The 22,328-nt window shown below is 45.1% G+C and overlaps 26 non-coding genes and 6 pseudogenes across 26 annotated transcripts; all 32 read left to right on the top strand.

Annotated features, from left to right (window-relative positions):
• The first annotated feature begins 8,860 nt into the window (after positions 1 to 8,860).
• LOC147263956 (5S ribosomal RNA) lies at positions 8,861 to 8,979 on the top strand. Its single transcript, XR_015113383.1, has one exon. It is a non-coding gene; the product is annotated as a 5S ribosomal RNA (ribosomal RNA).
• Positions 8,980 to 9,288: 309 nt separating this feature from the next.
• LOC147263957 (5S ribosomal RNA) lies at positions 9,289 to 9,407 on the top strand. The gene has a single exon (XR_015115161.1). It is a non-coding gene; the product is annotated as a 5S ribosomal RNA (ribosomal RNA).
• Positions 9,408 to 9,716: 309 nt separating this feature from the next.
• On the top strand, positions 9,717 to 9,835 carry LOC147263958 (5S ribosomal RNA). The gene has a single exon (XR_015115634.1). It is a non-coding gene; the product is annotated as a 5S ribosomal RNA (ribosomal RNA).
• A 309-nt stretch (positions 9,836 to 10,144) lies between these two features.
• Positions 10,145 to 10,263, top strand: LOC147263959 (5S ribosomal RNA). Its single transcript, XR_015115440.1, has one exon. It is a non-coding gene; the product is annotated as a 5S ribosomal RNA (ribosomal RNA).
• A 310-nt stretch (positions 10,264 to 10,573) lies between these two features.
• Positions 10,574 to 10,692, top strand: LOC147263960 (5S ribosomal RNA). The gene has a single exon (XR_015113777.1). It is a non-coding gene; the product is annotated as a 5S ribosomal RNA (ribosomal RNA).
• Positions 10,693 to 11,001: 309 nt separating this feature from the next.
• LOC147263961 (5S ribosomal RNA) lies at positions 11,002 to 11,120 on the top strand. The gene has a single exon (XR_015112956.1). It is a non-coding gene; the product is annotated as a 5S ribosomal RNA (ribosomal RNA).
• A 310-nt stretch (positions 11,121 to 11,430) lies between these two features.
• Positions 11,431 to 11,549, top strand: LOC147263962 (5S ribosomal RNA). The gene has a single exon (XR_015114445.1). It is a non-coding gene; the product is annotated as a 5S ribosomal RNA (ribosomal RNA).
• Positions 11,550 to 11,860: 311 nt separating this feature from the next.
• Positions 11,861 to 11,979, top strand: LOC147263963 (5S ribosomal RNA). The gene has a single exon (XR_015115453.1). It is a non-coding gene; the product is annotated as a 5S ribosomal RNA (ribosomal RNA).
• Positions 11,980 to 12,289: 310 nt separating this feature from the next.
• LOC147263964 (5S ribosomal RNA) lies at positions 12,290 to 12,408 on the top strand. The gene has a single exon (XR_015113779.1). It is a non-coding gene; the product is annotated as a 5S ribosomal RNA (ribosomal RNA).
• Positions 12,409 to 12,717: 309 nt separating this feature from the next.
• Positions 12,718 to 12,836, top strand: LOC147263965 (5S ribosomal RNA). The gene has a single exon (XR_015112957.1). It is a non-coding gene; the product is annotated as a 5S ribosomal RNA (ribosomal RNA).
• Positions 12,837 to 13,146: 310 nt separating this feature from the next.
• Positions 13,147 to 13,265, top strand: LOC147263966 (5S ribosomal RNA). Its single transcript, XR_015113780.1, has one exon. It is a non-coding gene; the product is annotated as a 5S ribosomal RNA (ribosomal RNA).
• Positions 13,266 to 13,574: 309 nt separating this feature from the next.
• Positions 13,575 to 13,683, top strand: LOC147263967 (5S ribosomal RNA; annotated as a pseudogene).
• Positions 13,684 to 13,993: 310 nt separating this feature from the next.
• LOC147263968 (5S ribosomal RNA) lies at positions 13,994 to 14,112 on the top strand. Its single transcript, XR_015113781.1, has one exon. It is a non-coding gene; the product is annotated as a 5S ribosomal RNA (ribosomal RNA).
• Positions 14,113 to 14,421: 309 nt separating this feature from the next.
• On the top strand, positions 14,422 to 14,530 carry LOC147263969 (5S ribosomal RNA; annotated as a pseudogene).
• Positions 14,531 to 14,839: 309 nt separating this feature from the next.
• On the top strand, positions 14,840 to 14,958 carry LOC147263970 (5S ribosomal RNA). Its single transcript, XR_015112753.1, has one exon. It is a non-coding gene; the product is annotated as a 5S ribosomal RNA (ribosomal RNA).
• A 310-nt stretch (positions 14,959 to 15,268) lies between these two features.
• LOC147263971 (5S ribosomal RNA) lies at positions 15,269 to 15,387 on the top strand. The gene has a single exon (XR_015113782.1). It is a non-coding gene; the product is annotated as a 5S ribosomal RNA (ribosomal RNA).
• Positions 15,388 to 15,696: 309 nt separating this feature from the next.
• On the top strand, positions 15,697 to 15,815 carry LOC147263972 (5S ribosomal RNA). Its single transcript, XR_015114520.1, has one exon. It is a non-coding gene; the product is annotated as a 5S ribosomal RNA (ribosomal RNA).
• A 310-nt stretch (positions 15,816 to 16,125) lies between these two features.
• LOC147263973 (5S ribosomal RNA) lies at positions 16,126 to 16,244 on the top strand (annotated as a pseudogene).
• Positions 16,245 to 16,553: 309 nt separating this feature from the next.
• On the top strand, positions 16,554 to 16,672 carry LOC147263974 (5S ribosomal RNA). The gene has a single exon (XR_015115320.1). It is a non-coding gene; the product is annotated as a 5S ribosomal RNA (ribosomal RNA).
• Positions 16,673 to 16,982: 310 nt separating this feature from the next.
• LOC147263975 (5S ribosomal RNA) lies at positions 16,983 to 17,101 on the top strand. The gene has a single exon (XR_015113783.1). It is a non-coding gene; the product is annotated as a 5S ribosomal RNA (ribosomal RNA).
• A 309-nt stretch (positions 17,102 to 17,410) lies between these two features.
• On the top strand, positions 17,411 to 17,529 carry LOC147263976 (5S ribosomal RNA). The gene has a single exon (XR_015114188.1). It is a non-coding gene; the product is annotated as a 5S ribosomal RNA (ribosomal RNA).
• A 309-nt stretch (positions 17,530 to 17,838) lies between these two features.
• On the top strand, positions 17,839 to 17,957 carry LOC147263977 (5S ribosomal RNA). The gene has a single exon (XR_015115486.1). It is a non-coding gene; the product is annotated as a 5S ribosomal RNA (ribosomal RNA).
• Positions 17,958 to 18,267: 310 nt separating this feature from the next.
• Positions 18,268 to 18,386, top strand: LOC147263978 (5S ribosomal RNA). Its single transcript, XR_015115206.1, has one exon. It is a non-coding gene; the product is annotated as a 5S ribosomal RNA (ribosomal RNA).
• Positions 18,387 to 18,695: 309 nt separating this feature from the next.
• Positions 18,696 to 18,814, top strand: LOC147263979 (5S ribosomal RNA). The gene has a single exon (XR_015113784.1). It is a non-coding gene; the product is annotated as a 5S ribosomal RNA (ribosomal RNA).
• A 309-nt stretch (positions 18,815 to 19,123) lies between these two features.
• Positions 19,124 to 19,242, top strand: LOC147263980 (5S ribosomal RNA). Its single transcript, XR_015115504.1, has one exon. It is a non-coding gene; the product is annotated as a 5S ribosomal RNA (ribosomal RNA).
• Positions 19,243 to 19,551: 309 nt separating this feature from the next.
• Positions 19,552 to 19,670, top strand: LOC147263981 (5S ribosomal RNA; annotated as a pseudogene).
• Positions 19,671 to 19,979: 309 nt separating this feature from the next.
• LOC147263982 (5S ribosomal RNA) lies at positions 19,980 to 20,098 on the top strand. Its single transcript, XR_015112978.1, has one exon. It is a non-coding gene; the product is annotated as a 5S ribosomal RNA (ribosomal RNA).
• Positions 20,099 to 20,408: 310 nt separating this feature from the next.
• LOC147263983 (5S ribosomal RNA) lies at positions 20,409 to 20,527 on the top strand. The gene has a single exon (XR_015113397.1). It is a non-coding gene; the product is annotated as a 5S ribosomal RNA (ribosomal RNA).
• Positions 20,528 to 20,837: 310 nt separating this feature from the next.
• On the top strand, positions 20,838 to 20,946 carry LOC147263984 (5S ribosomal RNA; annotated as a pseudogene).
• Positions 20,947 to 21,255: 309 nt separating this feature from the next.
• On the top strand, positions 21,256 to 21,374 carry LOC147263985 (5S ribosomal RNA). The gene has a single exon (XR_015115164.1). It is a non-coding gene; the product is annotated as a 5S ribosomal RNA (ribosomal RNA).
• Positions 21,375 to 21,684: 310 nt separating this feature from the next.
• Positions 21,685 to 21,803, top strand: LOC147263986 (5S ribosomal RNA; annotated as a pseudogene).
• A 311-nt stretch (positions 21,804 to 22,114) lies between these two features.
• On the top strand, positions 22,115 to 22,233 carry LOC147263987 (5S ribosomal RNA). Its single transcript, XR_015115122.1, has one exon. It is a non-coding gene; the product is annotated as a 5S ribosomal RNA (ribosomal RNA).
• Positions 22,234 to 22,328: the final 95 nt, after the last annotated feature.

The raw sequence follows: 22,328 nt of genomic DNA on the forward strand, positions 1-22,328 counted from the left end.
AGAGTTGAGGAAATGGGCTTGTTGTGGCCCTGCGGTCCCCAGACCTCCTGTACAGTCACCAAGTGCTGGCAGACACAATCGTAATGGAACCAATTATTTTAAAATGACAGTAACAAGTAAGAAATAAGGCATTACAGCTTTGAAGGAACTTGTCCAGCACTGGTTTGTGAGTGGGTGTTGTCCTGTATTGGCAGGAAAAACTCCTTGAAATGTTTTTTCTTCAAAAGAAATGTGTCCTTCTCATGTTGAGCTGTGGACATCAGCTGACTGCTTTTCTTGCCACTGCCTTGCTGGCAGGAAAAGCCTGAGCAGAAATGAAGAGTGAGTTCAAGGCAGTAGATTTCACTCCATAGTTTAGGCCTTCATCCAGCAAGGAACCATAAATGATGATGTCAGCACTCCTCCAGCACTGCGATGCAGCTTAGAGAGGTCGGAGAATCACATGACTTCTCTCACTGGTTATTGATGTTTATCTGTGTCTATATATAATTTATGTCATGTATATATTTGTATATTAATATGTTATTCATGTTACATAAAACATGTTAAACACGGAACAGCGTGGACACAACAAATGAGCTGGTTCAGAGACACGAGGCAAAAAAAGCTGGATGAACTCTTCTTCATTCCAAAAATGACTTCACCCTTGAACACTGACGTCAGGTCATTTTATAGGGTCCTCCATTTTTTATTTATGTGACGTTGCATATTGGGAAATAATTATAAAAAAATATATATTTTGATGAAAACTATATTTGATCAGGAAAACTACATTGGGTCAAATAAATCCATCGTTCGTGACGGTGTTACTAATTTTAACTTTAGTGCTCTGGTGCTGATTGCCTCATTAAGATCTTCATGAAGAAATAAACTGAGATTTGTAAAAATGTTTTGTTTTTACAGAGTTGGCAGTTTGAGCATTGAATCTTTCTTTGTGTTGAGAACAAACCCTCAAAGCCTTCATGTTTCAGTTTGCTTCACAGCTAACAGACAAACACCTCTTAGCCTGGTTCTGGTAGTCCAGGTTTAAACACCAACACAAGGATTTTATGCTGATTTCTTCACATGCAGCTGAAATCTAGACTTCAAGTGTTCATGTGAGGTTACAGCTTCACGCCTATTTAGTTTTCAACAAATATTACGTCACTTTTATGCATTGAGCTCACTAACGAACTTTAGTCTCAGTAGCTGAATCTGTTAGGGGGAAGGCAGTGTGGACCGGCAGGAGCCTCCTACAAAATGCAATGGAGAGAAGAAGAAATCCTGAGGAGTCGCTATGAGATTGAAGTGTTAAAGACGTGGCTCCTTTGGTGGTGATAGGATTTGAGTTATTGACTCTATTTTTAGTTTATTTCAATGTTATTGCAAACATCAGCTGCTCACTTATCAGCTAGCAAGTAAACAACAGTATTGTTCAGTGTGCTAGCTGAAGTAGACCGAGCGGTCAGTTGAGTCTTTATTTCCATGTGTGCTCATGGTAGCAGGGGTTTAGATTTCTAAATGTAACCCTTTTACCACCGGCTCCAATATTAAAACCCACCTTAGGCTTACAGGGAACACTAACTCATTTCAAATATCTTGTATGGTAAAAGTCCCATCTGGAATAATTAATATCAATCTAGGGCAATGTATGATTCTCACTCTTAAATATTCAAATGGAGGCTATGGGGAGTACACTTGACCTTTAAACTCTGCTGAAAAGCTTCAGTAACAACACACAAATTCAATGAAACCAACACAAGATTTCAGTTTAGAAAATGTATTAAAAGCTTGCAGAAAAACACATTCAAACCTTGAATAAACAAGACTATAGAAAATAAAAAGAACCCCGGGGTATATTGTTTGTCTTTTTTTCAACTGTCTAATTTTATTTCGAGTGCACTCATGTTTACTTTCGTTGGCCCGCTTTAATTGGAGCTCATGATGGAAACCTTTACCAGATCCCCCCGTGTGTCGGTGAAGTCAACAATACCGGACCGCAGCCGATGCATCCCTCGCTCGTTGTGGCAGCAACCGTCCCGCTCGCAGCAGCCCGCAGCAACAGACCTCCGTGATTCGGCAGTAGCGGCACATCCTCCGACTCCTTCGGCAGCAGTGACGCGTCCTCCATTAACGACTCTCTCCAGAGGCGACTATCCGAAGCTCCTGTCCCGTCCGTGCAGCGGCGTCTCCCTTCAGCGTGGACAGCGTTAGCCTAGCTCCCGCTAGCTTCTGTAACTGGACTTGCCTGGTGCTCAAAACACAATCGGTGGCGGAGAATCCGACTCACGCACTCCGATCACGTCGGTCAATTACAGTTCACAGTCCGTTACCGATAAAAACTCCTCTCCGACGACACACAGTCTCCAAACTCCGATAACGTTACGCCATTCACACGATGCTCCTTCCTCGCGCTCGTTTCTCCCGGAAGTGTAAACACTAAAGGTCATGAACTCACGCACGTAACCTAACGTAATAGAATTACTTTAACATTTTTGAAAGACATTCACACCCCATGAAATGATGTTTTTTTGAAAGTTAAATTTTAAACAAATATTTTAATATCTTCTTCATAATACTAATGTAAATTTTAGCTTAACCATGAACTGGCATTTTATTCTTAATTTATTCCTGTGAAAATCATGAAATAAATACCACTGATTTATCAGAGTATTACATCAACCTAGGATTAAATTAAAGCTGCAGTCAGCGTTGTTTGGGCCTGAGCCTCCTCCCGCCCACCGCAGCCGAGTAGCAGGGGTCGTCCTGAATCCAGTGATGAATTTTATGAAAGCGGTGGGACTTGTACATTTACAGCAATTGCTTGCAGTGTACTACAAGATTTCAACAGTATCACCCTGTTTATAAAAATACAGTACTTTGCTGTTAATTCTAATAGGAATCTGTTAAATTACACCCCATGACTGTTTAACAGAACTATGCTGTAATGCTAAAATACAGTACTTCACTGTAAATAAAACAGTATCTTTGCCTGATGGACGCAAGGAGAATCTCCTGATCTGCACGTGAGGCCAGAGCCTTGGTTATCATCCATCTCAATCTCAGTCATTTGGTGAGTAGCGATTGCATTTATTGTAGACACTGGCGCAAAGTCTGTAGGCCAGTGGAGGCTAAGTGAAGTTTCCAGTTTGTGTGGCGACACACGAGTGGGGGGTGCACTTATTAAAATATAATAGTGACCAAAGCCGGACAACGCCACCTTGGGAATTTCGCCCAAGGAAATAGTTAACGTACCGACCAAAAGGCACTCACAGGTTCATTTACTAATTGGCAGGAGACGTGGTTCCATGACAAAAATATTTTATTGTAAACAGGCCAGCAGATTAAAAAGAGAACAAGAATGAATCTAAACAAGTCTGGAGCTTACCAGTGGGGGTGAGGGATCCCAAGGCAGAAGACACCCTGATCAATTGGGACATCACATTTAAAAACACATGATTAAAGCAAAACAGGGGTGCACAGCACACAAGAGGAAAAGCGACGCCAGGACCGTGAGCTTCCAGTACCTGAAACGAAATGACAAGAATTATAATTTAACACCAAAACTAAAAAAAAAAAAACACAAACCAGAACCAAACTCAAACCACAATTTAAAAATTAATTCGAGAAACAAGATTTAATTATTAAACACAAATTAGCAAGGAAAAATAATACAACCCAAAATAACCAGAAACGAGTTCATTTCTCCATTGCTAGACCAGGGAGCTAACGGATAGCCGTCCAGCAGCTTGCTACACCCTGAAGCCCAAGCGGAGGAATGGGAAACAATGCAGATCCAAACCTTCAGAGCACCATGAAGTACAGTTCAGTGGCGCCACACGGTGGACATCAGGATCTGGCAGACCCTGGTTAAACAAGGTGAATTACTGCAACAACCTCCAGTTCAACACACAGCGGATTCCAATTCATTAACACAGAAGCAGAGCACTCCAGTGAACACAGTAAACAGTGAACAAACAAACAAGCAAAACATGTGTAGATGGCCAGTAGGTCGCAGAACAGGCTAGTAGCAGAGCAGGCTAATAGAGCAGGAGCCTGTAACAAAGCTGGGTAGTCTGTAGCCAAACAGCCAGAGCAAAGCTGGGTAGTCTGTAGCCAAACAGCCAGAGCAAAGCAGGGTAGTCTGTAGCCAAACAGCAGCCAGAGCAAAGCAGGGTAGTCTGTAGCCAAACAGCAGCCAGAGCAAAGCAGGGTAGTCTGTAGCCAAACAGCAGCCAGAGCAAAGCAGGGTAGTCTGTAGCCAAACAGCAGCCAGAGCAAAGCAGGGTAGTCTGTAGCCAAACAGCAGCCAGAGCAAAGCAGGGTAGTCTGTAGCAAACAGCAGCCAGAGCAAAGCAGGAGCATCTGGCAAAGCAGGATAGTCTGGCAAGACAGCGCCCGGTATCAAAGCAGCAGCTAGTTCTTCCTCAGTGTCACGGCTCACCAGCTGTGCCAATCAGGTGTAGATCGCATGCATGCAGAGCAAAGGGTTTCACAGCTAGTATGCTGTGGCGAACAGCCTCTGCACGTCAGATCGGCGGGGGGGGGGGGGGGGGTGTTTCCCCACTAGCGGCGATTAAGGGACCGTGTCCCAAAAGCCGGACGCCTACAATTAAACACGTGAATATGAAAAACGTGCATGATCAGCATGCAACACGAGCTACAGGGAGCTACTGCTACATACCAACACAGACGGTGGCGAGAAGGCAGACGTGAGGCGATCAGAGGCGGAAGCGAGGTGACCAGGAAGTGGGAGGACCGCGGACCCCAAGAGCAAGAGATTGACCAGGTAGATGCTGCCCCTATTTATAGAGCAGCGCCTCACACTGGTTGGCTAATGATGGTACAAGCCAAGTCAGGCATCACCAACCAGTCTCACTGCTAGGATGGGACCTCTCATCCTGCCACATTTGCATTGATAATTACACTCGGTGCACATCATGCTAGCCAGATTTAGCAGCTAGCCAAAATGTTGAAAATGCTTGCAAATTAATCCAAAAAACACAGAGAGTTGACTTTACTTTTTACATCTCGAGCCTCCACAAATTAATGTGTGCGACATCTGTATTTTGCCTGTGAATTCATGAAGCTTTCTGATAGTCTGAACCATTTTACAGTACACACAATATACGTGTCACACAACAGTTAAGTCGGTTCATATTAAGATGAGTGCACACTGACTGTGTTTACATGCAATTACGTTCCTCCATCTTGTGCTAGGCTACTGCTCTGGCATGAGTCTGTCTGATGGCATGATTACAGTGTACTTAAGGCCATAGATCAGGAGCTGTGGTTGTATTTGTTTAAAAAAGAGTGGTTTTAGCATCGTTCAAGTGCCTGCTCATTTGTGTTGATTTTTCTTTGTCTCTGATATTGCCTACAGATGCAGGAGCCTATCTTCCAGCTGCCCTGATCCTAGTAAGTACTTGCCTGTCCATCACATTTCACAGTTAATCAGTTATTTTTTCAGACCTCAAACATTGAAATAGACAACTATGTTATCTGGTCAAAGAAGCTGTTTTTTTCTTCTTCTTCTTCTCTTCTCTTTTCTCCCTGTTTTTTTGGATCTCCAACACTATATCTACATGTATATATTTGATGGCTTATAATGTCTCATTCATCTGAGTGAGTTCCAACACTCCTTTTTTAGGCGCTTCATTGGAATAAATCCTGAGAGTGTCTGCATGTTTTCCCTGTGCTGGTTCTCTCCAGGTACTCCAGCTTCCTTCCACAGTCCAAAGACATGCAAATGGAAATGCAACTCTAAATTGACTGTAGGTATGGCTGTGAGTGTGAATGGTTGTCTGTCAATATTTGTTGGCTGCGGTGGACTGCGATGGACCACTGACCTGTCCAAGGTAATGTCCCCTCTGGGATAGGCTCCAGCCCCACCCTGTGACACTTAACAGGATAAGCGGAAAAATGGATGGATGGATGGACGGACGGATGGATGGATGGATGGATGGATGGATAGATGGGTGGGTGATCACTCACAGGACTGTGAGTCTCTCACTCTGACCGCTTCATGCTATGGGACTTACACTGACGTAACCTGATTAGCTCAGTCAGTCGAGCATGAGACTCTTAGTCTCAGGGTTGTTGGTTCAAGCCCCATGTTGGGTGTTGATCTTAAACACCACTGCTTGTCCTCTCAGTTTTGAAAGCTTTGTTTGTAAATTGTCAGAAAAATCAGTGAATAAACAATACAAACTTAGGCTTTGTCAGAAATTCCATGCTTCCAAACTAACCAATATGAAAAAAACAAAAGGTGAGACTTTTTCGTGCATTCGAAAAATTTGTATGCGCTTCATTGTATCCGCTTTCTATACTTCCATGCATCCCAGCTTATTTCTGTTAAGGGTTGCAGGGGGAGGCTGGAGCCTTTCCCAGTGGCTTTCAGGTGAGAGGCAGGTTTCACCCTGGACAGGTAGCCAGTCCATTGCAGACAGAATACCCACGCAGGCACGGAGAGAACATGCACACACCACACAGAAAGAACCTGTGCTCGAGCCAGGACTTGAACTTGCTTTGAGGCGACACTGTTAACAACGGTACCACCGTGCCACCCATTGACTGTAACACATTGTAAACAATATACACTCTTGTTATCATACAACACGTAGCCCTGTACAAAAATCAAATAAATTACATCGCATAAAAAGCAGAAAGAGATGTGTTAAAAAGTTCAAAAATAAATAGAGTTCTTGATCTTTAAAATTGGTTATAATGTGAGCAGGTTAAAAGCATAAATATAATATGTAACATTTAAAAAGTAAAACTATTTACAGTTAAAAAATAAATTCATATAAAGGTCTTTAAGTTCTCTGAGTCTGTAAAAGATCAGTGATCTGAGAATAAGGAGAGGGGAAGAAGCCGTGTTTATATGTAACCTCAATTGTTACCTGTCAATCATTTCATTCCTGTCTTATCTTTGGGTGTATTAAGACCGCAAAAGCCAATGAGAGGAAAGTTACTGTGTAAGGGGTGGGACTAGTGGCGCAGGTTTGTGAGGTGAGTAGTTAGCGCGCATGGGGAGAGAAACAGAGGCAATGATCAGAGAGTTAAGAGGGGAGGCATCGTTTGTGTGGAGAGCATTTAAGTTTATTTTGGAGGTCGACGACTGGTGGTCCTGATATAAACTTCTGTGTGACCTTCGAGAGGTGAATATTTATGCCTGTATTTGCGCTTTATCTAACTGTTATAGTGAAAAGAGACTGGATGTGTACATGGTTTGCGACGTGCTAGCTAGGGATAGCATTCCGTGCTAATGTGCCTGCAGATCGTAGCTTTAGCGTTGTAATATGTTTGGAGCGAAAGTAAAGGTAATGCGAATTCGACACGAGATAATGTTTGATAATTGTGGCTAAATTAAGATAATATGCTTGAAGGAGACGGACATTGGAGAGAGAGAGACGGGTTTCCATCCGATGGCTCTGCTGTTCTGCTGTGCCCTGTCCTGCTGTGTTTTCTTCTTCGTGACTTTCGCTGTCCCGCCATTGCGTGTGAGTGTTTGGATTGTGACTTCCACCGCCATTGCCATTACCATTCAGACTCTCATCCTCCATTCCCGTTCTCCCCCTTCTAATAAAACCCTGGATTTTTGAGGACTAACATACACATGCACTTGCTTTTATTGTGTGCTCAGCTGCGAGTGAAGCGGCCATTACAGTTGTGAAGCCCCGACCGCACACGAGCTTCAATAAACAGGCCTGAAACAGGTAAAAATTAAATTTAAGGTGTTTCATATGAATGTGTGTGTGCCCACAGGTAAAATATTGAGTTTTAGTTGTTGTAAATTAAAGAATACCGGTTTAGAAGGTAACTTAAGGATTCTGAAAGGGATTAAATATGATGTATATTTTAAAAAAACAAAAGGGTTATCTTTTGTAGAGGAAACTTTTTTTCCTTACAATTGAGGTGTAAAGGATGACTTGAGGGTATTTTATGTGAAACTATCCAACTAAAAAAGATTTTTATTTTCAGTGAAACGAAAGTTCAGAACCAAGAAAGACACTGTTTGTTTTGTTTTGAAAATCCTCTTACTCATTGTTAATAATTTTGTTCATTGTATTTTTATAATACTAGAATATATTCAATTTTTATTTCATCCATCTCTGTGAACAAGTACCTGTGAAGGATTAATTTGCAATTCTTTTAACTTCAGCTTGAGGAAAGGGCAGCTTTGAGTCTTTGGGGACCAGCATGAGCGAGCTTCCCTCACGCACTTCTTCTTGAAGCGCCTTTCCGCAGCTTTGAAATTGAATGTCATGCAGCGTGTAATTTGAAGAAGACAGATGGCAGATGCAGTACTTTTCTCTAGATGACATCAACATTCTTTTCTTTATATTGACAGGACACCTATTTGGCGTGTGAAAAGTCCCTGAGGCTGTTGCGCATCACTTTTTTTCTGAGGTTGTAAAGTGTGTGAAATGGATATAGAGCCCATGTGTGTCAGAGTCAGGGGCTTACGGCCATACCATTCTGAACTCGTCTGATCGCGGAAACTAAGCAGGTTCGGGCCTGGATAGTACTTGGATGGGAGACCGCCTGGAAATACCAGTTGCTGTAAGCTTTTTGGTTTCATTGTGAGGAAAGGGCCGCTTTGAGTGTTTGGGGACCAGCATGAGCGAGCTTCCCTCACACACCTTTTCTTGAAGCGCCCTCCACAGCTTTGGAATGGAATGTCATGCAGTGGTTAATTTGAAGTAGACAGATGGCAGATGCAGTACTTTTGTCTCGATGACATCAACATTCTTTTCTTTTATTGACAGGACACCGATTTGGCGTGTGAAAAGACCCTGAGGCTGTTGCGCATCACTTTTTTTCTGAGGTTGTAAATTGTGTGAAATGGATATAGAGCCCATGTGTGTCAGAGTCAAGGGCTTACGGCCATACCACTCTGAACACGCCCGATCTCGTCTGATCTCGGAAGCTAAGCAGGGTCGGGCCTGGTTAGTACTTGGATGGAAGACCGCCTGGGAATACCAGGTGCTGTAAACTTTTTTGTTTCATTGTGAGGAAAGGGCCGCTTTGAGTCTTTGGGGACAAGCATGAGCGAGCTTCCCTCACACACCTTTTCTTGAAGCGCCCTCTGCAGCTTTGGAATGGAATTTCATGCAGTGGTTAATTTGAAGAAGACAGATGGCAGATGCAGTACTTTTCTCTCGATGACATCAACATTCTTTTCTTTTATTGACAGGACACCGATTTGGCGTGTGAAAAGACCCTGAGGCTGTTGCGCATCACTTTTTTTCTGAGGTTGTAAATTGTGTGAAATGGATATAGAGCCCATGTGTGTCAGAGTCAAAGGCTTATGGCCATACTAATCTGAACACGCCCGATCTCGTCTGATCTCGGAAGCTAAGCAGCGTCGGGCCTGGTTAGTACTTGGATGGAAGACCGCCTGGGAATACCAGGTGCTGTAAGCTTTTTTATTTCTTTGTGAGGAAAGGGCAGCTTTGAGTCTTTGGGGACCAGCATGAGCGAGCTTCCCTCACACACCTTTTCTTGAAGCGCCCTCCACAGCTTTGGAATGGAATGTCATGCAGTGGTTAATTTGAAGTAGACAGATGGCAGATGCAGTACTTTTCTCTAGATGACATCAACATTCTTTTCTTTTATTGACAGGACACCTATTTGGCGTGTGAAAAGACCCTGAGGCTGTTGCGCTTCACTTTTTTTCTGAGGTTGTAAATTGTGTGAAATGGATATAGAGCCCATGTGTGTCAGAGTCAAGGGCTTACGGCCATACCACTCTGAACACGCCCGATCTCGTCTGATCTCGGAAGCTAAGCAGGGTCGGGCCTGGTTAGTACTTGGATGGAAGACCGCCTGGGAATACCAGGTGCTGTAAGCTTTTTTATTTCTTTGTGAGGAAAGGGCAGCTTTGAGTCTTTGGGGACCAGCATGAGCGAGCTTCCCTCACACACCTTTTCTTGAAGCGCCCTCCACAGCTTTGGAATGGAATGTCATGCAGTGGTTAATTTGAAGTAGACAGATGGCAGATGCAGTACTTTTCTCTAGATGACATCAACATTCTTTTCTTTTATTGACAGGACACCTATTTGGCGTGTGAAAAGACCCTGAGGCTTTTGCGCTTCACTTTTTTTCTGAGGTTGTAAAGTGAGTGAAATGGATATAGAGCCCATGTGTGTGAGAGTCAAGGGCTTACGGCCATACCACTCTGAACACGCCCGATCTCGTCTGATCTCGGAAGCTAAGCAGGGTTGGGCCTGGTTAGTACTTGGATGGGAGACCGCCTGGGAATACCAGGTGCTGTAAGCTTTTTTGTTTCATTTTGAGGAAAGTGCAGCTTTGAGTGTTTGGGGACCAGCATGAGCGAGCTTCCCTCACACACCTTTTCTTGAAGTGCCCTCCACAGCTTTCGAATGGAATGTCATGCAGTGTGTAATTTGAAGTAGACAGATTGCAGATGCAGTACTTTTCTCTAGATGACATCAACATTTTTTTCTTTGTATTGACAGGACAACTATTTGGTGTGTAAAAAGACCGTGAGGCTGTTGAACATCACATTTTTTTTGAGGTTGTAAAGTGAGTGAAATGGATATAGAGCCCATGTGTGTGAGAGTCAAGGGCTTACGGCCATACCACTCTGAACACGCCCGATCTCGTCTGATCTCGGAAGCTTAGCAGGGTCGGGCCTGGTTAGTACTTGGATGGAAGACCGCCTGGGAATACCAGGTGCTGTAAGCTTTTTTGTTTCATTGTGAGGAAAGGGCCGCTTTGAGTCTTTGGGGACCAGCATGAGCGAGCTTCCCTCACACACCTTTTCTTGAAGGGCCCTCTGCAGCTTTGGAATGGAATTTCATGCAGTGGTTAATTTGAAGAAGACAGATGGCAGATGCAGTACTTTTCTCTCGATGACATCAACATTCTTTTCTTTTATTGACAGGACACCGATTTGGCGTGTGAAAAGACCCTGAGGCTGTTGCGCATCACTTTTTTTCTGAGGTTGTAAATTGTGTGAAATGGATATAGAGCCCATGTGTGTCAGAGTCAACGGCTTACGGCCATACCACTCTGAACACGCCCGATCTTGTCTGATCTCGGAAGCTAAGCAGGGTCGGGCCTGGTTAGTACTTGGATGGGAGACCGCCTGGGAATACCAGGTGCTGTAAGCTTTTTTGTTTCATTGTGAGGAAAGGGCAGCTTTGAGTGTTTGGGGACCAGCATGAGCGAGCTTCCCTCACACACCTTTTCTTGAAGCGCCCTTCGCAGCTTTGGAATGGAATGTCATGCAGTGGTTAATTTGAAGAAGACAGATGGCAGATGCAGTACTTTTCTCTCGATGACATCAACATTCTTTTCTTTTATTGACAGGACACGTATTTGGCGTGTGAAAAGACCCTGAGGCTGTTGCGCATCACTTTTTTTCTGAGGTTTGTAAAGTGTGTGAAATGGATATATAGCCCATGTGTGTCAGAGTCAAGGGCTTACGGCCATACCACTCTGAACACGCCCGATCTCGTCTGATCTTGGAAGCTAAGCAGGGTCGAGCCTGGTTAGTACTTGGATGGGAGACCGCCTGGGAATTCCAGGTGCTGTAAGCTTTTTTGTTTCATTGTGAGGAAAGGGCAGCTTTGAGTGTTTGGGGACCAGCATGAGCGAGCTTCCCTCACACACCTTTTCTTGAAGTGCCCTCCACAGCTTTCGAATGGAATGTCATGCAGTGTGTAATTTGAAGTAGACAGATTGCAGATGCAGTACTTTTCTCGAGATGACATCAACATTCTTTTCTTGATATTGACAGGACAACTATTTGGTGTGTAAAAAGACCGTGAGGCTGTTGCACATCACATTTTTTTTTGAGGTTGTAAAGTGAGTGAAATGGATTTAGAGCCCATGTGTGTGAGAGTCAAGGGCTTACGGCCATACCACTCTGAACACGCCCGATCTCGTCTGATCTCGGAAGCTAAGCAGGGTTGGGCCTGGTTAGTACTTGGATGGGAGACCGCCTGGGAATACCAGGTGCTGTAAGCTTTTTTGTTTCATTTTGAGGAAAGTGCAGCTTTGAGTGTTTGGGGACCAGCATGAGCGAGCTTCCCTCACACACCTTTTCTTGAAGTGCCCTCCACAGCTTTCGAATGGAATGTCATGCAGTGTGTAATTTGAAGTAGACAGATTGCAGATGCAGTACTTTTCTCTAGATGACATCAACATTTTTTTCTTTGTATTGACAGGACAACTATTTGGTGTGTAAAAAGACCGTGAGGCTGTTGAACATCACATTTTTTTTGAGGTTGTAAAGTGAGTGAAATGGATATAGAGCCCATGTGTGTGAGAGTCAAGGGCTTACGGCCATACCACTCTGAACACGCCCGATCTCGTCTGATCTCGGAAGCTTAGCAGGGTCGGGCCTGGTTAGTACTTGGATGGAAGACCGCCTGGGAATACCAGGTGCTGTAAGCTTTTTTGTTTCATTGTGAGGAAAGGGCCGCTTTGAGTCTTTGGGGACCAGCATGAGCGAGCTTCCCTCACACACCTTTTCTTGAAGGGCCCTCTGCAGCTTTGGAATGGAATTTCATGCAGTGGTTAATTTGAAGAAGACAGATGGCAGATGCAGTACTTTTCTCTCGATGACATCAACATTCTTTTCTTTTATTGACAGGACACCGATTTGGCGTGTGAAAAGACCCTGAGGCTGTTGCGCATCACTTTTTTTCTGAGGTTGTAAATTGTGTGAAATGGATATAGAGCCCATGTGTGTCAGAGTCAACGGCTTACGGCCATACCACTCTGAACACGCCCGATCTTGTCTGATCTCGGAAGCTAAGCAGGGTCGGGCCTGGTTAGTACTTGGATGGGAGACCGCCTGGGAATACCAGGTGCTGTAAGCTTTTTTGTTTCATTGTGAGGAAAGGGCAGCTTTGAGTGTTTGGGGACCAGCATGAGCGAGCTTCCCTCACACACCTTTTCTTGAAGCGCCCTACACAGCTTTCCGATGGAATGTCATGCAGTGTGTAATTTGAAGTAGACAGATTGCAGATGCAGTACTTTTCTCTAGATGACATCAACATTCTTTTCTTTGTATTGACAGGACAACTATTTGGTGTGTAAAAAGACTGTGAGGCTGTTGCACATCACATTTTTTTTGAGGTTGTAAAGTGAGTGAAATGGATATAGAGCCCATGTGTGTGAGAGTCAAGGGCTTACGGCCATACCACTCTGAACACGCCCGATCTCGTCTGATCTCGGAAGCTTAGCAGGGTCGGGCCTGGTTAGTACTTGGATGGAAGACCGCCTGGGAATACCAGGTGCTGTAAGCTTTTTTGTTTGATTGTGAGGAAAGGGCCGCTTTGAGACTTTGGGGACCAGCATGAGCGAGCTTCCCTCACACACCTTTTCTTGAAGGGCCCTCTGCAGCTTTGGAATGGAATTTCATGCAGTGGTTAATTTGAAGAAGACAGATGGCAGATGCAGTACTTTTCTCTCAATGACATCAACATTCTTTTGTTTTATTGACAGGACACCGATTTGGCGTGTGAAAAGACCCTGAGACTGTTGCGCATAACTTTTTTTCTGAGGTTGTAAAGTGTGTGAAATGGATATAGAGCCCATGTGTGTGAGAGTCAAGAGCTTACGGCCATACCACTCTGAACACGCCTGATCTCGGAAGCTAAGCAGGGTTGGGCCTGGTTAGTACTTGGATGGGAGACCGCCTGGAAATACCAGGTGCTGTAAGCTTTTTTGTTTCATTGTGAGGAAAGTGCAGCTTTGAGTGTTTGGGGACCAGCATGAGCGAGCTTCCCTCACACACCTTTTCTTGAAGTGCCCTCCACAGCTTTCGAATGGAATGTCATGCAGTGTGTAATTTGAAGTAGACAGATTGCAGATGCAGTACTTTTCTCTAGATGACATCAACATTTTTTTCTTTGTATTGACAGGACAACTATTTGGTGTGTAAAAAGACCGTGAGGCTGTTGCACATCACATTTTTTTTGAGGTTGTAAAGTGAGTGAAATGGATATAGAGCCCATGTGTGTGAGAGTCAAGGGCTTACGGCCATACCACTCTGAACACGCCCGATCTCGTCTGATCTCGGAAGCTTAGCAGGGTCGGGCCTGGTTAGTACTTGGATGGAAGACCGCCTGGGAATACCAGGTGCTGTAAGCTTTTTTGTTTCATTGTGAGGAAAGGGCCGCTTTGAGTCTTTGGGGACCAGCATGAGCGAGCTTCCCTCACACACCTTTTCTTGAAGCGCCCTCCACAGCTTTGGAATGGAATGTCATGCAGTGGTTAATTTGAAGAAGACAGATGGCAGATGCAGTACTTTTCTCTAGATGACATCAACATTCTTTTCTGTTATTGACAGGACACCGATTTGGCGTGTGAAAAGACCCTGAGGCTGTTGCGCATCACTTTTTTTCTGAGGTTGTAAATTGTGTGAAATGGATATAGAGCCCATGTGTGTCAGAGTCAAAGGCTTATGGCCATACCACTCTGAACACGCCTGATCTCGGAAGCTAAGCAGGGTCGGGCCTGGTTAGTACTTGGATGGAAGACCGCCTGGGAATACCAGGTGCTGTAAGCTTTTTTATTTCTTTGTGAGGAAAGGGCAGCTTTGAGTCTTTGGGGACCAGCATGAGCGAGCTTCCCTCACACACCTTTTCTTGAAGCGCCCTCCACAGCTTTGGAATGGAATGTCATGCAGTGGTTAATTTGAAGTAGACAGATTGCAGATGCAGTACTTTTCTCTAGATGACATCAACATTCTTTTCTTTTATTGACAGGACACCTATTTGGCGTGTGAAAAGACCCTGAGGCTGTTGCACTTCACTTTTTTTCTGAGGTTGTAAATTGTGTGAAATGGATATAGAGCCCATGTGTGTCAGAGTCAAGGGCTTACGGCCATACCACTCTGAACACGCCCGATCTCGTCTGATCTCGGAAGCTAAGCAGGGTCGGGCCTGGTTAGTATTTGGATGGGAGACCGCCTGGGAATACCAGGTGCTGTAAGCTTTTTTGTTTCATTGTGAGGAAAGGGCAGCTTTGAGTGTTTGGGGACCAGCATGAGCGAACTTCCCTCACACACCTTTTCTTGAAGCGCCCTCCACAGCTTTCAAATGGAATGTCATGCAGTGTGTAATTTGAAGTAGACAGATTACAGATGCAGTACTTTTCTCTAGATGACATCAACATTCTTTTCTTTGTATTGACAGGACAACTATTTGGTGTGTAAAAAGGCCTTGAGGCTGTTGCACATCACATTTTTTTTGAGGTTGTAAAGTGAGTGAAATGGATATGGAGCCCATGTGTGTGAGAGTCAAGGGCTTACGGCCATACCACTCTGAACACGCCCGATCTCGTCTGATCTCGGAAGCTTAGCAGGGTCGGGCCTGGTTAGTACTTGGATGGAAGACCGCCTGGGAATACCAGGTGCTGTAAGCTTTTTTGTTTCATTGTGAGGAAAGGGCCGCTTTGAGACTTTGGGGACCAGCATGAGCGAGCTTCCCTCACACACCTTTTCTTGAAGGGCCCTCTGCAGCTTTGGAATGGAATTTCATGCAGTGGTTAATTTGAAGAAGACAGATGGCAGATGCAGTACTTTTCTCTCGATGACATCAACATTCTTTTTTTTTATTGACAGGACACCAATTTGGCGTGTGAAAAGACCCTGAGGCTGTTGCGCATCACTTTTTTTCTGAGGTTGTAAAGTTTGTGAAATGGATATAGAGCCCATGTGTGTCAGAGTCAAAGGCTTATGGCCATACTACTCTGAACACGCCCGATCTCGTCTGATCTCGGAAGCTAAGCAGGGTCGGGCCTGGTTAGTACTTGGATGGAAGACTGCCTGGGAATACCAGGTGCTGTAAGCTTTTTTATTTCTTTGTGAGGAAAGGGCAGCTTTGAGTCTTTGGGGACCAGCATGAGCGAGCTTCCCTCACACACCTTTTCTTGAAGTGCCCTCCACAGCTTTCGAATGGAATGTCATGCAGTGTGTAATTTGAAGTAGACAGATTGCAGATGCAGTACTTTTCTCTAGATGACATCAACATTTTTTTCTTTGTATTGACAGGACAACTATTTGGTGTGTAAAAAGACCGTGAGGCTGTTGCACATCACATTTTTTTTGAGGTTGTAAAGTGAGTGAAATGGATATAGAGCCCATGTGTGTGAGAGTCAAGGGCTTACGGCCATACCACTCTGAACACGCCCGATCTCGTCTTATCTCGGAAGCTTAGCAGGGTCGGGCCTGGTTAGTACTTGGATGGAAGACCGCCTGGGAATACCAGGTGCTGTAAGCTTTTTTGTTTCATTGTGAGGAAAGGGCCGCTTTGAGTCTTTGGGGACCAGCATGAGCGAGCTTCCCTCACACACCTTTTCTTGAAGCGCCCTCTGCAGCTTTGGAATGGAATTTCATGCAGTGGTTAATTTGAAGAAGACAGATGGCAGATGCAGTACTTTTCTCTAGATGACATCAACATTCTTTTCTTTTATTGACAGGACACCGATTTGGCGTGTGAAAAGACCCTGAGGCTGTTGCGCATCACTTTTTTTCTGAGGTTGTAAATTGTGTGAAATGGATATAGAGCCCATGTGTGTCAGGGTCAAAGGCTTATGGCCATACTACTCTGAACACGACCGATCTCGTCTGATCTCGGAAGCCAAGCAGGGTCGGGCCTGGTTAGTACTTGGATGGAAGACCGCATGGGAATACCAGGTGCTGTAAGCTTTTTTATTTCTTTGTGAGGAAAGGGCAGCTTTGAGTCTTTGGGGACCAGCATGAGCGAGCTACCCTCACACACCTTTTCTTGAAGTGCCCTCCACAGCTTTCGAATGGAATGTCATGCAGTGTGTAATTTGAAGTAGACAGATTGCAGATGCAGTACTTTTCTCTAGATGACATCAACATTTTTTTCTTTGTATTGACAGGACACCTATTTGGTGTGTAAAAAGACCGTGAGGCTGTTGCACATCACATTTTTTTTGAGGTTGTAAAGTGAGTGAAATGGATATAGAGCCCATGTGTGTGAGAGTCAAGGGCTTACGGCCATACCACTCTGAACACGCCCGATCTCGTCTGATCTCGGAAGCTTAGCAGGGTCGGGCCTGGTTAGTACTTGGATGGAAGACCGCCTGGGAATACCAGGTGCTGTAAGCTTTTTTGTTTCATTGTGAGGAAAGGGCCGCTTTGAGTCTTTGGGGACCAGCATGAGCGAGCTTCCCTCACACACCTTTTCTTGAAGGGCCCTCTGCAGCTTTGGAATGGAATTTCATGCAGTGGTTAATTTGAAGAAGACAGATGGCAGATGCAGTACTTTTCTCTCGATGACATCAACATTCTTTTCTTTTTTTGACAGGACACGTATTTGGCGTGTTAAAAGACCCTGAGGCTGTTGCGCATCACTTTTTTTATGAGGTTGTAAATTGTGTGAAATGGATATAGAGCCCATGTGTGTGAGAGTCAAGGGCTTACGGCCATACCACTCTGAACACGCCCGATCTCGTCTGATCTCGGAAGCTATGCAGGGTCGGGCCTGGTTAGTACTTGGATGGAAGACCGCCTGGGAATACCAGGTGCTGTAAGCTTTTTTATTTCTTTGTGAGGAAAGGGCAGCTTTGAGTGTTTGGGGACCAGCATGAGCGAGCTTCCCTCACACACCTTTTCTTGAAGCGCCCTCCACAGCTTTGGAATGGAATGTCATGCAGTGGTTAATTTGAAGTAGACAGATGGCAGATGCAGTACTTTTCTCTAGATGACATCAACATTCTTTTCTTTTATTGACAGGACACCTATTTGGCGTGTGAAATGACCCTGAGGCTGTTGCGCTTCACTTTTTTTCTGAGGTTGTAAATTGTGTGAAATGGATATAGAGCCCATGTGTGTCAGAGTCAAGGGCTTACGGCCATACCACTCTGAACACGCCCGATCTCGTCTGATCTCGGAAGCTAAGCAGGGTCGGGCCTGGTTAGTACTTGAATGGGAGACCGCCTGGGAATACCAGGTGCTGTAAGCTTTTTTGTTTCATTGTGAGGAAAGGGCAGCTTTGAGTGTTTGGGGACCAGCATGAGCGAGCTTCCCTCACACACCTTTTCTTGAAGCGCCCTACACAGCTTTCGGATGGAATGTCATGCAGTGTGTAATTTGAAGTAGACAGATTGCAGATGCAGTACTTTTCTCTAGATGACATCAACATTTTTTTCTTTGTATTGACAGGACAACTATTTGGTGTGTAAAAAGACCGTGAGGCTGTAGCACATCACATTTTTTTTAAGGTTGTAAAGTGAGTGAAATGGATATAGAGCCCATGTGTGTGAGAGTCAAGGGCTTACGGCCATACCACTCTGAACACGCCCGATCTCGTCTGATCTCGGAAGCTTAGCAGGGTCGGGCCTGGTTAGTACTTGGATGGAAGACCGCCTGGGAATACCAGGTGCTGAAAGCTTTTTTGTTTCATTGTGAGGAAAGGGCCGCTTTGAGTCTTTGGGGACCAGCATGAGCGAGCTTCCCTCACACACCTTTTCTTGAAGCGCCCTCTGCAGCTTTGGAATGGAATTTCATGCAGTGGTTAATTTGAAGAAGACAGATGGCAGATGCAGTACTTTTCTCTCGATGACATCAACATTCTTTTCTTTTATTGACAGGACACCGATTTGGTGTGTAAAAAGACCGTGAGGCTGTTGCGCATCACTTTTTTTCTGAGGTTGTAAATTGTGTGAAATGGATATAGAGCCCATGTGTGTGAGAGTCAAGGGCTTACGGCCATACCACTCTGAACACGCCCGATCTCGTCTGATCTCGGAAGCTTAGCAGGGTCGGGCCTGGTTAGTACTTGGATGGAAGACCGCCTGGGAATACCAGGTGCTGTAAGCTTTTTTGTTTCATTGTGAGGAAAGGGCCGCTTTGAGACTTTGGGGACCAGCATGAGCGAGCTTCCCTCACACACCTTTTCTTGAAGGGCCCTCTGCAGCTTTGGAATGGAATTTCATGCAGTGGTTAATTTGAAGAAGACAGATGGCAGATGCAGTACTTTTCTCTCGATGACATCAACATTCTTTTGTTTTATTGACAGGACACCGATTTGGCGTGTGAAAAGACCCTGAGGCTGTTGCGCATCACTTTTTTTCTGAGGTTGTAAAGTGTGTGAAATGGATATAGAGCCCATGTGTGTGAGAGTCAAGAGCTTACGGCCATACCACTCTGAACACGCCCGATCTCGTCTGATCTCGGAAGCTAAGCAGGGTTGGGCCTGGTTAGTACTTGGATGGGAGACCGCCTGGGAATACCAGGTGTTGTAAGCTTTTTTGTTTCATTGTGAGGAAAGGGCAGCTTTGAGTGTTTGGGGACCAGCATGAGCGAGCTTCCCTCACACACCTTTTCTTGAAGCGCCCTCCACAGCTTTGGAATGGAATGTCATGCAGTGGTTAATTTGAAGTAGACAGATGGCAGATGCAGTACTTTTCTCTAGATGACATCAACATTCTTTTCTGTTATTGACAGGACACCGATTTGGCGTGTGAAAAGACCCTGAGGCTGTTGCGCATCACTTTTTTTCTGAGGTTGTAAATTGTGTGAAATGGATATAGAGCCCATGTGTGTCAGAGTCAAAGGCTTATGGCCATACCACTCTGAACACGCCTGATCTCGTCTGATCTCGGAAGCTTAGCAGGGTCGGGCGTGGTTAGTACTTGGATGGAAGACCGCCTGGGAATACCAGGTGTTGTAAGCTTTTTTGTTTCATTGTGAGGAAAGGGCCGCTTTGAGTCTTTGGGGACCAGCATGAGCGAGCTTCCCTCACACACCTTTTCTTGAAGCGCCCTCTGCAGCTTTGGAATGGAATTTCATGCAGTGGTTAATTTGAAGAAGACAGATGGCAGATGCAGTACTTTTCTCTCAATGACATCAACATTCTTTTGTTTTATTGACAGGACACCGATTTGGCGTGTGAAAAGACCCTGAGGCTGTTGCGCATCACTTTTTTTCTGAGGTTGTAAAGTGTGTGAAATGGATATAGAGCCCATGTGTGTGAGAGTGAAGAGCTTACGGCCATACCACTCTGAACACGCCCGATCTCGTCTGATCTCGGAAGCTAAGCAGGGTTGGGCCTGGTTAGTACTTGGATGGGAGACCGCCTGGGAATACCAGGTGCTGAAAGCTTTTTTGTTTCATTGTGAGGAAAGTGCAGCTTTGAGTGTTTGGGGACCAGCATGAGCGAGCTTCCCTCACACACATTTTCTTGAAGCGCCCTCCACAGCTTTCGAATAGAATGTCATGCAGTGTGTAATTTGAAGTAGACAGATTGCAGATGCAGTACTTTTCTCTAGATGACATCAACATTTTTTTCTTTGTATTGACAGGACAACTATTTGGTGTGTAAAAAGACCGTGAGGCTGTTGCACATCACTTTTTTTCTGAGGTTGTAAATTGTGTGAAATGGATATAGAGCCCATGTGTGTCAGAGTCAAAGGCTTATGGCCATACTACTCTGAACACGCCCGATCCCTTCTGATCTCGGAAGCTAAGCAGGGTCGGGCCTGGTTAGTACTTGGATGGAAGACCGCCTGGGAATACCAGGTGCTGTAAGCTTTTTTATTTCTTTGTGAGGAAAGGGCAGCTTTGAGTCTTTGGGGACCAGCATGAGCGAGCTTCCCTCACACACCTTTTCTTGAAGTGCCCTCCACAGCTTTCGAATGGAATGTCATGCAGTGTGTAATTTGAAGTAGACAGATTGCAGATGCAGTACTTTTCTCTCGATGACATCAACATTTTTTTCTTTGTATTGACAGGACACCTATTTGACGTTTGAAAAGACCGTGAGGCTGTTGCACGTCACTTTTTTTCTGAGGTTGTAAAGTGTGTGAAATGGATATAGAGCCCATGTGTGTGAGAGTCAAGGGCTTACGGCCATACCACTCTGAACACGCCCGATCTCGGAAGCTTAGCAGGGTCGGGCCTGGTTAGTACTTGGATGGGAGACCGCCTGGGAATACCAGGTGCTGTAAGCTTTTTTGTTTCATTGTGAGGAAAGGGCCGCTTTGAGTCTTTGGGGACCAGCATGAGCGAGCTTCCCTCACACACCTTTTCTTGAAGCGCCCTCTGCAGCTTTGGAATGGAATTTCATGCAGTGGTTAATTTGAAGAAGACAGATGGCAGATGCAGTACTTTTCTCTCGATGACATCAACATTTTTTTCTTTTATTGACATGACACCGATTTGGCGTGTGAAAAGACCCTGAGGCTGTTGCGCATCACTTTTTTTCTGAGGTTGTAAATTGTGTGAAATGGATATAGAGCCCATGTGTGTCAGAGTCAAGGGCTTACGGCCATACCACTCTGAACACACCCGATCTCGTCTGATCTCGGAAGCTAAGCAGGGTCGGGCCTGGTTAGTACTTGGATGGAAGACCGCCTGGGAATACCAGGTGCTGTAAGCTTTTTTATTTCTTTGTGAGGAAAGGGCAGCTTTGAGTCTTTGGGGACCAGCATGAGCGAGCTTCCCTCACACACCTTTTCTTGAAGCGCCTTTCTGCAGCTTTGAAATGGAATGTCATGCAGCGTGTAATTTGAAGTAGACAGATGGCAGATGCACTACTTTTCTCTAGATGACATCAACATTCTTTTCTTTTATCGACAGGACACCTATTTGGCGTGTGAAAAGACCGTGAGGCTGTTGCATGTCACTTTTTTTCTAAGGTTGTAAAGTGAGTGAAATGGATATAGAGCCCAGGTGTGTAAGAGTCAAGGGCTTACGGCCATACCCCTCTGAACACGCCCGATCTCGTCTGATCTCGGAAGCTAAGCAGGGTCGGGCCTGGTTACTACTTGGATGGGAGACTGCCAGGCAGTCCCAGGTGCTGTAAGCTTTTTTGTTTCATTGTGAGGAAAGGGCAGCTTTGAGTGTTTTGGGGACCAGCATGAGCGAGCTTCCCTCACACACCTTTTCTTGAAGCGCCCTCCACAGCTTTCGAATGGAATGTCATGCAGCGTGTAATTTGAAGTAGACAGATTGCAGATGCAGTACTTTTCTCTAGATGACATCAACATTCTTTTCTTTGTATTGACAGGACAACTATTTGGTGTGTAAAAAGACCGTGAGGCTGTTGCACATCACATTTTTTTTGAGGTTGTAAAGTGAGTGAAATGGATATAGAGCCCATGTGTGTGAGAGTCAAGGGCTTACGGCCATACCACTCTGATCACGCCCGATCTCGTCTGATCTCGGAAGCTTAGCAGGGTCGGGCCTGGTTAGTACTTGGATGGAAGACCGCCTGGGAATACCAGGTGCTGTTAGCTTTTTTGTTTCATTGTGAGGAAAGGGCCGCTTTGAGACTTTGGGGACCAGCATGAGCGAGCTTCCCTCACACACCTTTTCTTGAAGCGCCCTCTGC

This window comes from Aulostomus chinensis, chromosome 4, assembly GCF_037954235.1.
Source record: "Aulostomus chinensis isolate RoL2024-O1b breed Wild chromosome 4, RoL_Achi_v1.0, whole genome shotgun sequence".
NCBI classification, from domain to species: domain Eukaryota; kingdom Metazoa; phylum Chordata; class Actinopteri; order Syngnathiformes; family Aulostomidae; genus Aulostomus; species Aulostomus chinensis.